This window comes from Dreissena polymorpha, chromosome 8 (genome assembly GCF_020536995.1).
Source record: "Dreissena polymorpha isolate Duluth1 chromosome 8, UMN_Dpol_1.0, whole genome shotgun sequence".
NCBI lineage: Eukaryota > Metazoa > Mollusca > Bivalvia > Myida > Dreissenidae > Dreissena > Dreissena polymorpha.
Window position 1 is genome coordinate 105,967,742 of NC_068362.1, and position 15,133 is coordinate 105,982,874.

A 15,133-nucleotide genomic window follows, 5' to 3' on the forward strand; every position below is an offset into this window, starting at 1 on the left:
GGAAGAACCAGTACAGTGTTTTTGTAAAGATCATGAGAACCCTCCCCAAGTAGGGATCAAACCTGTGGCCTCCCAATGGCTAGGCAGGCACCATATCTACAATGCCACAACAAGATTATTAAACGATACAATATATAAATAAATAAATAAATACTGTATACATCAGGCTTTTTCCGCTCCATTTTGGGAATACGCCACACTGGAATTTTGGGAATTACACGTCGTGAAAACCCCCATTTTGGGAAAAAAATTATTCGCAAAATTGGCTCAATTGGGAAAAATTATCGCATGTAAATAGTGTTTCTTATATTTCAAAGAAGCCATTAACTGGAAAATAACAACTATTTTGATAACTTATTATTAAAATTTTACAAAGTATTATGAACATGTGAGATAAGTCCAGATTTTTTAATCTGAATTTGGGGAAAAGGCCTGGCCTTTTTTGAGGTGAAAAAAATCGTGCGAAGCGCCAGATTTTGAGGAAAATAAGGAAAGTCTTAAATAATCATTAACATATTTTCCAGTTTTTAAAACAAAATCAAGGCAACAGATAATTTAATTATGCAACACTTTCTATTTTCTACACCGGATCAGGTTAACTTAAATATTTTTTGGAATTTTTTTATCTATTGGGAAAAAAAACAACCAGATTTGCATTGGGAATGGGGCCGAATTTCGGACCCGTGGCATAGGGCGGAAAAAGCCTGTACATGTATATAAGATTTATGTATTTCATGTATGCCAGGTCGCATGCTGATGACACCAGTGTCGATGATGGCAGCTCTGGAAGTGTCGGTGGGCAGGCATCTCCTGACGAGCATGAAATATCCACAAATAACAAGCAAGAGGGCCATGATAGCATTGTGTCACTCCACTGCTGAAGAAAAGGCTGAAACAAATATTCTTGGCATGTGAAAATAAGGTTTTATGGTGTATCACTTTAATCTTTATAAAAAAATATGAGGTTTACAGTTAATGTGATATTTCATGTTTGAACAAGTGGCTCTAGGTTCAGGGCAAGTAGATTTTCTAAGTACTTGCCTGGCAGGGCAAGTTGGTTTTTCGATTAATGTTGAGCCCTGCTGGGTCAAATTTAACTTCAGGGGCATAATTTGAGCAAACTTTGTAGAGGACTTTTATATCTCACTACATACAAAATGTCCTAGGTCCTAGAGTTAAGGACAAGAATATTTTTTATGTTTTCACAAAATAAGCAAGATATGATTGTATATAATGTTCAATTTTGTGACCCGAGGGTCAAATTTGACCCAAAAGGCATAATTTGAACAAACTTGGTATAAGAGGACTATAAGAATGATGTTACTGCATACCAAATTTGATAGCAATAGTCTGAATGGTTTTTTACAAGAAGATTTTTTTAAAGATTTCACAAAATAGGCGCTTTATAAGCGTTTATTCAATTTTGTGATCCTCAGGTGCAGGGTCAAAGTTGACCCAGAGGCATTATTTGAACAAATGGGTAAGAAGTTTATTAGATGTCTATACATACCAAATTTGGTAGCCCTAGGCCCAATTGTTTTGGACAAGAAGATTTTTAAAGTTTTCACAAAAAAGGCCCCATTAGTGTATGTTCAGTTTTGTGACCCCCCGCGCAGGGTCAAATTTCACCCCAGGGGCATAATTTGAACAAACTTGGTAGAGAACTATTAGATGTCACTACATACCGAATTTGGTAGCCCTATGCCTTGTAACACTTTTGTCCTAGTAAGCTGACTGAACTCAATTCGAACTATCATACTTGTAGGGATGCTCTTAAGCTATGGTTATTTGGCGGTCAGACTGATGTTAAAATGGTCACGAACTGCTTGTTTACTGGGGTTAGGAAAAAATACTCCAATTTGACAGGGAGATGGAAAGTTTTGTTTACCTGCTGAGATCACCTTTTCTGGAACATGACCGTTTATATAAGCATTTATATAAGCATAAGTATAAAAGAGGGGTATTTTTAAAACAAATCGAGCCATTATTGATAGCAACTCGCACAGTAAACATTATAATTTTACGGCTTTACGGTAAGTGCAGGAGAGACGGACATTTACTTTCTGGACGGATTATATTTGTGTTGGAGTATTTTGTTTCTTTCTTGTTCTGATCTTGTTCAATTTCTTAATAAGAATTACATGCATTTACAATACACATAAGAATAATATACATTTACAATACCACATACACAAACATTTTAAACAAGAAAAAAAGACTATATATGCTATAAAAAGACTTGTTGCTTTCTTTCACAAACTGATGAGTAGTTAAACGAAACTGGAACATTTAAGTCAAAACAAAAAAATACACAACGCGACTTCAACGAACCTTTAAACACTAATATATTTACATAAGGGTAGAACTGCCACAGCCTTATGGTTAAAGGGATCTTTTCACGCTTTGGTAAATTGACAAAATTGAAAAAAGTTGTTTCAGATTCGTAAGTTTTCGTTTTAGTTATGATATTTGTGAGGAAACAGTAATACTGAACATTAACCATGCTCTAATATAGCCATTATATGCATCTTTTGACGATTTTAAAACCTAAAAATTATAAAGCGTTGCAACGCGAAACGATTGAATAATTTGGAGAGTTCAGTTTTTGTCGTTAAATTTTGTGAAACTACGAAGATTGCTTATATAACGTATAAAATACGTCGTGAATGTGTACACGGCGGAATAGCTCAGTAGGCTAAAGCGTTTTTACTTCAGGACTCTGGCAGGACTCCAGGGGTCACTGGTTCGAAACCTGCTCCGGGCAATGGTCTCTTCCTTTTTTTAATTTTTTTTCTTGATTTTTTACTGGAGCTTTTACGATCCAATGTTTACATTTATCAATATAAAGCATTTAATGAATAAGTTAAAAAAATGCCAAAATCTGTGAAAAGGCCCCTTTAAAGGAAAAGAAGATTTTTAAAGTGTTCACAAAATAGGCACTATATAAGCATATAATCGATTTTGTGGCCCCCAGGGCAAGGTCAAATTTGACCCCTGGGGCATAATTTCAACAAACTAAATAGATGACTATACAATGTCACTACATACCAAATTGTGTAGCCCTTGGCCTAATGGTTATGGATAATAATTTTTTTTAAGTTTTCACAAAATAGGCATTATATAAGCATATGTTCAATTTTGTGACCCCCGAGGCAGGATCAAATTTAGCCCCAGGGATAAAATTTGAACAGATTTGGTAGAGGACTATTAGATGTCACTACATACCAAATTTGACAGCCCTAGACTGGATGGTTATGGACAAGAAGATTTTTTAAGTTTTCACAAAATAGACCTTATATAAGCATATGTTCAACTTTGTGACCCCGGGGCAGGGTCAAATTTGACCCAAGGGATAACATTTGAACAAACTTGGTAGACAACTATAAGATGTCACTACATACCAAATTTGACAGCCCTAGGCCCGATGTTTATGGGCAAGAAGATTTTTAAAGTTTTCACACAATAGGCTCGATATAAGCGTATGTTCAATTTTATCAACCCCAGGGCTGGGTCAAATTTGACCCCAGGCGCATAATATAAACAAACTTGGTAAAGGACTATAAGATGTCACTACATGTACCAAATTTGGTAGCCCTAGGCCTTATGGTTATGGACAAGCCCTTTATAAGCATATATTCAATTTTGTGACCCCCGGGGCAGTTTTAATTTTTGACCCCAGGGGCATATTGAACAAACTAAGAAGAGAACTATTATATGTCACTACATACCAACTTTGGTAGCCCTATGCCATACGGCTATGGACAAGAAGATTTAAAAAAAAATCCCACAATAGGCCTTATATAAGCATATGTTCAATTTTGTGACTCTCGGAGCAGGGTCTAACTTGACCCCAGGGGCATAATTTGAACAAACTTGGTAGAGTACAATAAGATGCCACTACATACCGAATTTGGTAGCCCTATACATGTAGGCCCAATGGTTATGGACGAGAAGATTTGTAAAGTTTTCACAAAATAGACCCTATATAAGCATATGTTTAATGTTGTGACCCCTGGAACAGGGTCAAATTTGTCCCCAGGGGAATAATTTGAACAAATTTGGTAGAGGACTATTAGATGTCTCTACATACTGAATTTGATATCCCTATGCCCAATAGTTATGGAAGAGAAGATTTTGAAAGTTTTTACAAAATAGGCCTTATAAAAGATTTTATTTATTTAGTGACCCCCGGGGCAGGGTCAAATTTTACCCCAGGGGCATAATTTGAACAAATTTGAAAGAGGTTTACCCCAGGAACATTCCTGGGATATTTCATCAGAATTGGACCAGTAGTTTATGAGGATAAGATGTTTAAAGGAAAAGTTAGCACACGGATGGACGCACAACGGACACAGGACCATGATATAAGCCCCGCTGGCCTTTGGCCAATGGAGCAAAAAATCAGAAATAACCATCAAATATGTTAATGCCTCAGACGATAAAATCATGTTTTATACTGGCTTGCCAACTTTCGTTATTGTTAATTCTTTGTTTTTGACATCGATTGTTTTTGGTGCCTACGAGTTATGTTCTGAAAAACTGAAAACTGTTAAGATTGAGAAGGGCGTAAAAAAAAGTTGACCTGTTGATGAGTTTTAATGACATAATAAACAAATTATTTGAATTGTGATGCAACAAAATGAGAAAAAACCCTCTTCATTGCAAGTACTGTATTGATAAATAAAACATTTGTTAATTTTGAATGAGTTGTGTCTTTTCATTGTATTGTTGTTCTTTGAGTGCTATGTACAGTCACATATGACAGTAACATATACTTTCAAATCACATATATCACAGGCCATTTAAGTATAGATTGATATATTTATCACAACAGTCCATATTTATTTCCCAATTGATTAAAACTAAACAATTGGCCATGTGTTTATATAATGAACGAACAAAGACTTGAAGAATAATATGAAAATAGTTTTTATTGTTACAGTGCCAATATGAATTTATAAGTGTATTTCTATGATGTCAAAATGAAACACTTCAGGTATCTGTAAAAAGACTGTTGGAAACTTTTTTGGTTCATTATAAATGAGCATAATCTAATTACATAATTTTGCAGACATTTCTAAAAATTATGGGATACAGAGATATTGCTCATTTTTAGAATTTTCCACTTTTACCACAATTATTCCTAATTTTAATTGTATCTCTATTGATGATTTTACTATACATGTATATTTAAATAACAAAAAATAAGGAGACACTCATCGAAAATATTCATTAAAAATAATCCAAGCAATTTAATTTCACGTGATTAAATCATTGTCAGTAAAAAGCATTAATATTAACCGACTGGAAATGAAATCAGAATCTTAAAGCAAGCAGACGAATAAGGCACTTACTTAATAAATTAACTCTTTTTGGAAGGCACAAAACATTTGATCTAGAAAGACATTCTCCTAGCAGAGTTGTCGTTCGTGCCTCAACATATAACATCTCTGCAGCGGGCTCAATTCCAGAAATCTTGGCGAAACACATCAAAGTAATTTTACGCTCTTTCATGGAAATATATATCTAGGACACCAAGCATAATATTTTAAGTAATAACCTTTAAAAACTGCATATATTGTTAATTTAACGAGATATTTAATAACAATTATGTGAACAATTTTCATGCCCATTTACGCAGATAGCATCACTCCCCTAAAATGTAAACAAAGAAATGGTGATGAAAAGCAAGTGTTAATCTACAAACACATTGAAAGTTTCGTGTATGTTTATGTTAAATGTGTAATCAAATGAAATAGCTAATTATGGGAACATATCGTAAGTTTGCAATTTGGATAGATAGATAATTATTATTTTTGATAATTATTAGTGTATCATTGTATGAAGATAATGATCAATGTTTTTGTTTTGTTTTGTTCTGGTTATTTGGCTAGGCTGGTCTTGGTTATTGCTCTACCTCATATATATATACTACTATGTGCTTCTAACGCAAGCATTTTTCTTAATTATTATGTTTTACGGGAGCACCCGACCCTATTTTTCGACAAATAAAAATAAGCCACTTTCATTTTTTTTATTTACATTTTACCCGCCGACCTGGTATTTCATCCAAAACTAGAAAAAAAATTGCGGAGATTGCCGAAAGCTGTTCAAAATTTGTTTATAATATGGGTTGTTTCGTTGTGCCAAGTCGACTTGTAAAGCGTCAGCGATTTTCATTGGCTATTGCAGCCAATACCACAGGCTATTAGCCAATCGGTGAGTATTTAACAAATGATTTTCATATTGCATTTCCGAAATGACGGACATTAACAACAACGAGACGAATGTAGCATATTTTAAAATCAAATTAATTAAAAACCGAGCAGAAACAGTTTCAATTAGAAAAGTCAATCTTCAGAACACCATTGTTGATATCATGCCCATATTATGTGATACGAAATTAAAAATAATTAGAGTTTTTGCAGAGGTGTCACCATCAATAACTTTCGGTGTGTTTAAACGATTTGGGTAGCTAGTTTAATAAATGTGCGTATTTATTAAAATGACTAGACCCTGTAATGTTTTGATTAAACTTTTTTTTTAAATAAAAATCAACATCCTGAAAATGTCCAAGAAGTACTACTTCACGTTTCTTTATAATGAGCATGAGGACTGAACCGCAGGTACTTGCATCAATAATCCCATTCTCCACCCATCCATATATATTCTTTATTTAGAAAAAAAATATTCAACACAGCTTCTGAAGAAAATTAGATTGCGTCCGGATGTCCGTCAAAGTCACAAGAAAGTTTTAAATATTTTTCTTAGCAAATAAACATGCTTATTATTCTTATTAACTTAAAACAAAACATTTTTTCCATATATTAAACTGTATAACTATTTTTATATCAACATTTTAACCATTTTTCCAGTACCTTTACCAAGTTATGCCAGTTTGGATCAGTTCATTTAATTGAATTTCTACAGACGAAACCAAAGTTTTGACTTTCAAAATATCACGAAAAAGCAAATGGAATTTATTTTTTAAATATTTGATCAGTTTTGTAAATCAAAAATACATCTTTAATGTATTTTTCAAAAATAAGTTATTATGTAGCCGAAATATGATGTTCTATCAACTGTACATAATGTTTTCATACTGCAGGATTTGTTCTGCAAGGAATGCAAGTAAATTTATCACACCTCGGGCTCTGTTGATAAAATGTGCTCAATTGGCTCTATGTATTTGTTCCAAGGGTTATTATTATCTTCACATTTATATAGCTCTGTCTGTTTATTATATATCCAACACATGTCTGTTTATCATATATCCAAGAAAATGTCATTGCTGTTTCTCCTTAAAATAATACAGACAACACATTCCATAGAAATTTTCATTTGAACTTAAACTTTGAATAAGAGAGGAACAAAATAATATGTGCAAAAGTTTACACCATTTTATTTTGACAATACTGTGAGTCTTTTACGAAATTATTAAAATAAAATATTATTTTAAAAATATACAATTACATAGTTCAACAGTTGTTTTCTATATATAATTAATAATTGCGAGTAGATAATATAGCAATTCTACTAGAACAATTAAAATACTTGCTACATGTACTATTTAATTCTTTATACGGCTTTCACATAAGAAAATGTTCAATGAAATAAATCTAGGTTTCTAGGTATATTGTGTCTTATACCTCAATATTTTGTTGGGGCTAATGTGAAGCCCAGGGCATTTTTTAAGCGGACGCCTGCTTGCCCGTGCCGGGTTAAAATCATCGCGGGCAAGTGATTTTCCAAAGTAGATAGTCCGCCGGGTAAGTCTGTTTCGTATTAGCATAATTGCTGTATTTTTTGGACTTTTCCCCCTCATATCTATTTATTTTCTTTGGGTCAAGATATTTTTTCATCAAGTACAAGTAAAACGAGATTGCCTGTACGAAAAAGTTTGGGCAGACTGTAACCAGATTATGTGCAAAATAAAATACACAAAATCTGTATAGCACCTGTGCAGAAAATATTTGGTGTCCATTTAAAATGAGTTGAAGCAGATTTCTATTTATAGATTTTTTCAATATAAACAAAGAACGAATTCTGTACAAATTTTACGAATTATTTAAATTAAGCAGAATTTTTTAGGGGCAGAAAAAAATCTGGGCAGAATTAAATGTGGGGTGAACCAAAATGTGAGAATGGGATTCTGTGCAAAATAAAATCTGTACACAAAATAAAATCTGTACACACAAAAAATTCTGTACAGAAAAATGAAGCAAAATGTAAAGTAAAATATATAGACTGTAAATATTAAACATTTTTATTTAATGATATTATGACATGTTTATATATTTATATAAGAAAGTAACAAATACTGACAGTCAATAAAATAAAATAATTTACTCTTACACATCCCGTTAAGAAATAAATTCCTATATACAACACACATTATTGTATCACTGTTATATGACATAAAAACACAGTAAATAAAGTAAGTTTATGTTTTAAGAAATTACAGTTATTATATTGAGATGAAAATCCATTTTAGAGATCTTCATTTGCCTGAACTTGACCCTGGTGAGGTACCATCACTCTGTGACTGCACTTAACTGAGCCAGTGGTTGTTGTCAGGGGAAAGTTGCTACACAATCTTTTTTGATGGTTGCTGAAAGCAAAAAATACACATAACTATTTTTTAATCATTTTGTTTAGTCAATCTGAATGAAATGATCATATGGGATCTACTAAAATTACAACTTAAATAACGCAACATGGTTCACCAACTTGCTTCTCTTTTTATTTTGCTTTTCACATTATAAAATAAATTTGACATTTTTAGCATAGGTGCGTTTACGCACCTATGCTTATGGTATATACCACATTTCGAAAATCCACATCGATCGGTTGCCCATTATGAAGCCTTACCTGATCAAAAATCAGACGAAATATCTATTTAATTTAGTATATGGTCATTCTTACAAAAAAATTTTGGAAACGTTTTTCTAACGTTTTCTTCCGAGAATATTGCTGACACCGTTTTTAGTGAATTTTTCTAAGACCGTTTTATGTCAAAAAATCTTCTTATAACCTAAAACAAATTTCGTTCGTAAAACAATTCTATCTGCACTATAAATCTCAATCTCCTACGCAGTGGCCTCCCTTATACTAGAAGTTACTGACCGGGCGAAGCAAGGGAAGTAACTGCTGTGAGGAGTTTCTATAAAAATCTGCATTCAGAAATCTGTATTCAGAACTCAATCTGTTGTGCACGTCTGCAACTAACGCTTACCACAAGTTTTACGACAAATTCTTGACGCAGACGAATAGGGTAGCGTCTATTTTCATTTGTGAAAAGAATAGTTTGATACAGATCTGTCCGTGCTTAAATTTTGAAAGGCTTGGGTAATTATTTTTCATAAGCGTTTCAAACACTGATGTAAATGGAAAGATTATCTATTTAAATAGTCAGTAATTGTTTGAAATTATTGATTTGAGAAATTCGCGGATGGCGATATCGAACTACATTATACCATGTGACGCCATTCTTCCCTGTATCTTGCACCTATGCTTTTAACGCCATCGGCGCTCTCGTTTCAGATGTAGGTCATTTCATAGGGTGTTTTATAAAAAGAGAATTTGTAATGTTGATTTAGTTACAAACCCCATTATATTAAGTTTTTGCTTCACACCTTTTAAGTGATAACAGCACCATTACTCTGTGACTGCACTTCTGAGGTCGTTGTCATGGGTAAGTTGCTTCACAATCTTTTTTGAAAATCGCTGAAAGCAAAAAAAAATACAATTTACTATTTAAAAATTACTTTTTTTAGCCAATCTGAATTAAGTGATCATATGGGATCTACTAAAATTACAACTTAAATAATGCAACACCTTTTAAGTGATAACAATCATAGCTTTCGTAAATATGTAATTAAAAAAAAATGCTTTACATTTTGTGGCAGAGTAGTTATTCATAAATAAATCTAAGTATTGGTTGCATTGCCCTTTCATTTGGTCACTGATTAGGCAATTGATTGTTACAACTAAATGTTGGTTTTGTAAGATAGAGATACCTTTGACTGACTTATGTCTTTTATGTGAACTTACTGCAAAGATAATTGGTTGCATCATTTATTTAAAATGTTAATCACCCACCAAAACAGATCTTTGTAACTGTTAAATTATATCATTAAATTAAACATAACATTATAAGATAACAATGTAAAGAAAAAAAATACAAACCTGTTTAACAGTTCAAAGCATTTCCAAAAGGGCCGCTTCATAACTCACTGAATTCCTCTTTTAGAGACTTGTTAACACACAAAATGTTGATTTCCACATTCTAATTAATTGTTTAAGAATGTCCATCAAAGTATTTCAGGAAATTGTTAAAACTTCAAAAGTCCCAACATTGCTTTGAAAGAACATTTCAGGTCCTGCATGGATCTATGTTTACACGTTCAAATTTGGCTCCCAACCAATCAGAAGAGATTATACACATTCCAGCAAGCCAGTAAAGATAGCCCCAGTTTCACATTACAAGTATCAAGGGTGCAGGATTTGTTTGTTAGGGGTTTATGATTATTTTCAAGTGAACTGTTACAGAGGTGTATACAAGCACTGACATTACAATTTTTCATAGATAGAGTCAGAGGAAGGCAAACTAAACATTTAACCCCAGTGGAAATACATATATACTACCATTAAAGCAAAGCAGTTTTCATAAGTCAGGGGGGGGGGGGAGGGGGAATTGAAAAACAATTTTCAATTTGTATTCAACCCTATATCAAGTTTACTGTAAGATTCTTAATTCAAAGATATTTTATGATTATAGTAGATCTACATGTACTTTAAGTGTTAAAAGGTAAATTATCATTACATACTCACATATTTTAATATTATGACATGTAATATATACATGAATGGCAATTATTGTATAAATTGAACTGAACATAAATATTGTTTTTCTTGTACAGGGCAAATGTTTCTCATAATAAACATTTGGAAACTTGAATCAGAAGTCTATTTTTTTTAATTATCTAAGTCCCATTTTGAAATTTTGTTTCAATAGTTTTCTAAGTCCAATATTCTGCCTTGCTTAATACTGCCAAGTACCAAAATTCTGTCTTCAGGCTGTCAAGTAACCTTTTTTCAAAAAGTAGGAAAAAATAGGAACTACTTTTGCAAGAAAAGTAGGAAAAAAGTAGGAAAAAGTAGGAACTTTTCCCTCAAAAGTAGGAATACATAATACTTATTTTTTAGACACAGGTCCAGGAAACATAGCTTGAAACAGAGCAGGAGTGCCATCACATGTTCTGTATGGATACCCACTTGAAGCTACCTTAAGGGCCCAGAAGATTTCAGCCTTTTGTACCTGTTCCTTGTGTGATGGATGTACTTGCATACAGATAGATTTATCCCCACAACCCTGAGAGCTGCTTGGCTTTTGGGCACTTCCAAACAAACGCTTTTGTGAATTATCATGCATGTATTTCATGTTTTCCTTGTGTTTTTATCCATCTGCATGACTTATAAGTTGATTAGCACCAGAATTACTACAAGATGGACTTCATTCAGACAGTACAATATCTTGCAAACTCATTGCCGGTATCTCTCTTGCACCATGATCCCAGTGTTTTTCCACTGTTGTCCAACCTCTCCATCCATGAAGGGTTAAACTTTGTTTTCCCACTAGGAATTTTAGCACTTATAGTGTATCTATGATAATTAAGTTTCAAGCAAAGCTACCCTGATAAAGAAGTATACGTGTAATTAGATGCTGTTCATTTTGGTGTATCATCAAATAAGTGGTTAGAGGTCTTCTGTGTATCGATATAAAAATGGTAATTATATTGTGCATGTTATATCCTTAAGCAGAAGACCAAATTTATTTAGTGATACACCAACTTGTTGTACAAGATTAATACTAGTATATAAAGCAGTGTAAATGCTCTACTACAGCTACATTGTGAAACCTTTAAATTGACAATAGGGTGCAGTTATAATGACTTAAGTTACATTCAAAATGACTGGTCATTGCAGAGCAGATTATGCAACTGGAGATAGGACCTTATCACCTGACATCTTTTATGACAGCATTGATTGGGCAATGAAACAGTTGCACTACATTGTTTATTCCAGTTTCAAATAATGGCTTTTACATTATTGATGACTTTGCGGGAGTGAAATAATGCCATTTAATAATTTTAATACTTCGCTTTAACACCTTGAAGTTACCTCACTAGCAATGGCATCATTAGACAAGAATTGTGTTTGTCCGAAACACAATGCCCACTATTGCGCAGCTTTGAAATAAAATTTCAATATATCATTTGGCAGGTTTAGAAATTATCTCCCTTTTAAAGCTTATTACTTCCCTTGGATTGTATTTTTTAACTTTTGACTTTGAAGGATGACCTTCACCTTTCACCACTCAAAATGTGCAGCTTCATGAGATACACATGCATGCCAAATATCAAGTTGCTATCTTCAATATTGCAAAAGTTATGGCCCATATTAAAGTTTTCGGACGGACACACACACACAGACAGACAGACAAACGGACTGACAGTACAACTGCAATATGCCACCCTACCGGGAGCATAAAAATGTATCAGGGCATTTAGGCTCTGTGCATTTATCTTTAATTACTAAACATGATGTACCTATGATATCAATAGAACATCATATCCGTTGTCATGTAATACAGAATTTATTACATTATATTTGTAAATGATGAAAACTCAGCAAAGCATCAGTTTTATCTTTTTTCCAATAACTTGTGTAATAAATTCCATATTACATAACCACTCATACAATACATGTATCTCTATATCTCTACATTCCAAACAGCAATATCATGTAAACATGCATAAGGTTTGGTCAAATTGTTGTCAATGGAAACAAAATAAAACTGGAATAAACAATGGGTTCCCTCAGCTCTTGCATCACTGGGAACTGTGTAAGGTAGTGAAGTCTGCAGTGTACAAATGCTAAGGAAGTAAACAAGGCACTATTGTTACTTAAAAAAAAACTTGTCAATAATTTTAAAAGTTACATAAGAAATAAATATTTATGCTCCTGAAGAGGTGCTAGCAGACAGTCAGCATGGGTTGTCAGGTCTCATCTAGATGAATGCACATTAACAGGGATACAGTCATGCCATAGATTCATTCATCCTGCAAGTTTACTAAATTAACTCTTTAAAAAAAAATATTCTCCATTGAAAATGAAAAAGTAGGAATAGTAGGAAGATTTGGTAAAAAAATAGGAAAAAGTAGGATCCTGATGAAAAAGTAGGAAATAGTAGGAAAAAGTAGGAAAAAGTATGACCGCTTGACAGCCTGCTGTCTTGCTAAAATGCAGAGTGCTAAAAATCTGTCTTATAAAAATGAAAAGTATAAAAATTCTGTTTGGTATAGTAATATGTACAGATGAAATTCTGCTTTATTGTAATTCTGCTTAAAAAATCAGTACAGTTTTCCAGGGAGATTCTAGGTCTGTGTCCTCTTTGTACAGAATAAATGAATTCTGTCTTGATTCTGGGCAGATTTTGTACAGACTCAGTAGAGTCTGCAAAGAATTTTCGTACAGGTTGATTGGTCGCTTGCGTTGTATAAGCCAATCTAAACGCTCAAAACAAGTTCTACTCGGCAGACGTTTCAACATGGCGGACGGTAGCGTCCAGCCGATCTTTTCTATTTTTAATAAAAGTAACTCGAAACACTCAATGGAACAAACCAAAACAACCGAAAAAGAAAGGAAGAGAAAATATGAAAATGAATCACGAAAGCGTAACTTTCAAACATCGTGGCTTGATGAATTTCCATGGCTTGAATTTGATAAAGAGTCGCGATTGATGAAATGCAAGATTTGTCTCAAATTTGAAAACAACGGTAGTTTCGTAACAGGTTCAAAAATTTTTCGAAAAGATTCTGTTAAAGCACATGAGGATTCACAGTCACACTACATGAATGTAAAAAAGGATGAGGCTCAAAATAATAGTTACAAAACAAATTCTGAGGCCCATAAGGCATTACAAAAGCTCAATGAAAAAACTATTTCCCAGTTGTGTTTCAAATTTCAAAATTTGCATTACATTGCTAAAAAGTGTAGACCATTCACAGATTATTAAGAACTTTGTTGTCTTAATAAGGCCCATGGTCTTGATATTGGGATGACGTACCTGAACAATAGTGCAGCCACAGAGTTCATGAATTTCATTTCACAGTACTATTTTAAGCCCTCACCCCTTTTAATATTTGCCATAACTTGTATAGATATACTGACAAGTATAACGTTTTAAAATTTTAATAGTAATAAACTCTTCATGTGTATTGTATTCAATAGTGACTATTCAATGAAATAAAACTGTCCAGATTTTGTTTTGTTGACAACTTTATATTATAAAAACGATTATTATTTTATTTTTGATACATTGAATATAGCTGAAATTAAATCAAGCATAATAATGCATGTGAATCAATGCTTTAAAGATCAAATGACAATAAAAAAATGACTTCAAAATAGGGCAACCAGTTTTTAATGAGGGCAAGTAGATGTTCAAAGTAACTTGCCCCCCGTGCAAGTGAGTATCAATTTCTTACGTTAATCCCTGGAAGCCAATGGACATGATACAATATGTTTACATTTATCAATATAAAGCTTTAAATGACAAACTTCAAAACATGCCAAAATCTATGAAAAGGCCCCTTTAATACTTACCAAGCACTATTAATTACTTTAGAAATGTTACTTCTGTGCTTGTTCAATAATAATTTTGCTTTTAATGCTTTTCAGTAAAAATCACAGGAGTTTGTAATTCTCTCCATGAAGCTAATAATCTAATGGCTAAATAATAAAAACTAGACCCCCATATACTAATATAGTATATAGACTTACTATATAGGGGTCTATTTTTATTATTTTGCCACAAGATTAGCTTCATGTATAGAATTTCAAACTCCTGTGGTAAAAATTATACACATAATTAATGCTCAAGCATAATACATACTGGGCATTGTAAATATACTATGGTATTTTATGTTTAGATGACACAGGATGAGAAAATTGTGCAGCCAGTCCGGGATTTTAACCAGGGACCCCTTGCTTTTCTGATTGAGGTAATGATATGCCAAAAAACATCTCCTGTTTAGTGACAATCACTAAGTTCGTGCACTAACATTCT

General features: G+C 33.0%; 1 long non-coding RNA gene across 1 annotated transcript; it reads right to left on the minus strand.

Annotated features, from left to right (window-relative positions):
* Positions 1-8,326: 8,326 nt before the first annotated feature.
* LOC127843047 (uncharacterized) lies at positions 8,327-10,416 on the minus strand. The gene is made up of 3 exons (XR_008032065.1): positions 10,189-10,416; positions 9,636-9,726; positions 8,327-8,611 (listed from the first exon to the last, which is right to left on the minus strand). It is a non-coding gene; the product is annotated as an uncharacterized LOC127843047 (long non-coding RNA).
* Positions 10,417-15,133: the final 4,717 nt, after the last annotated feature.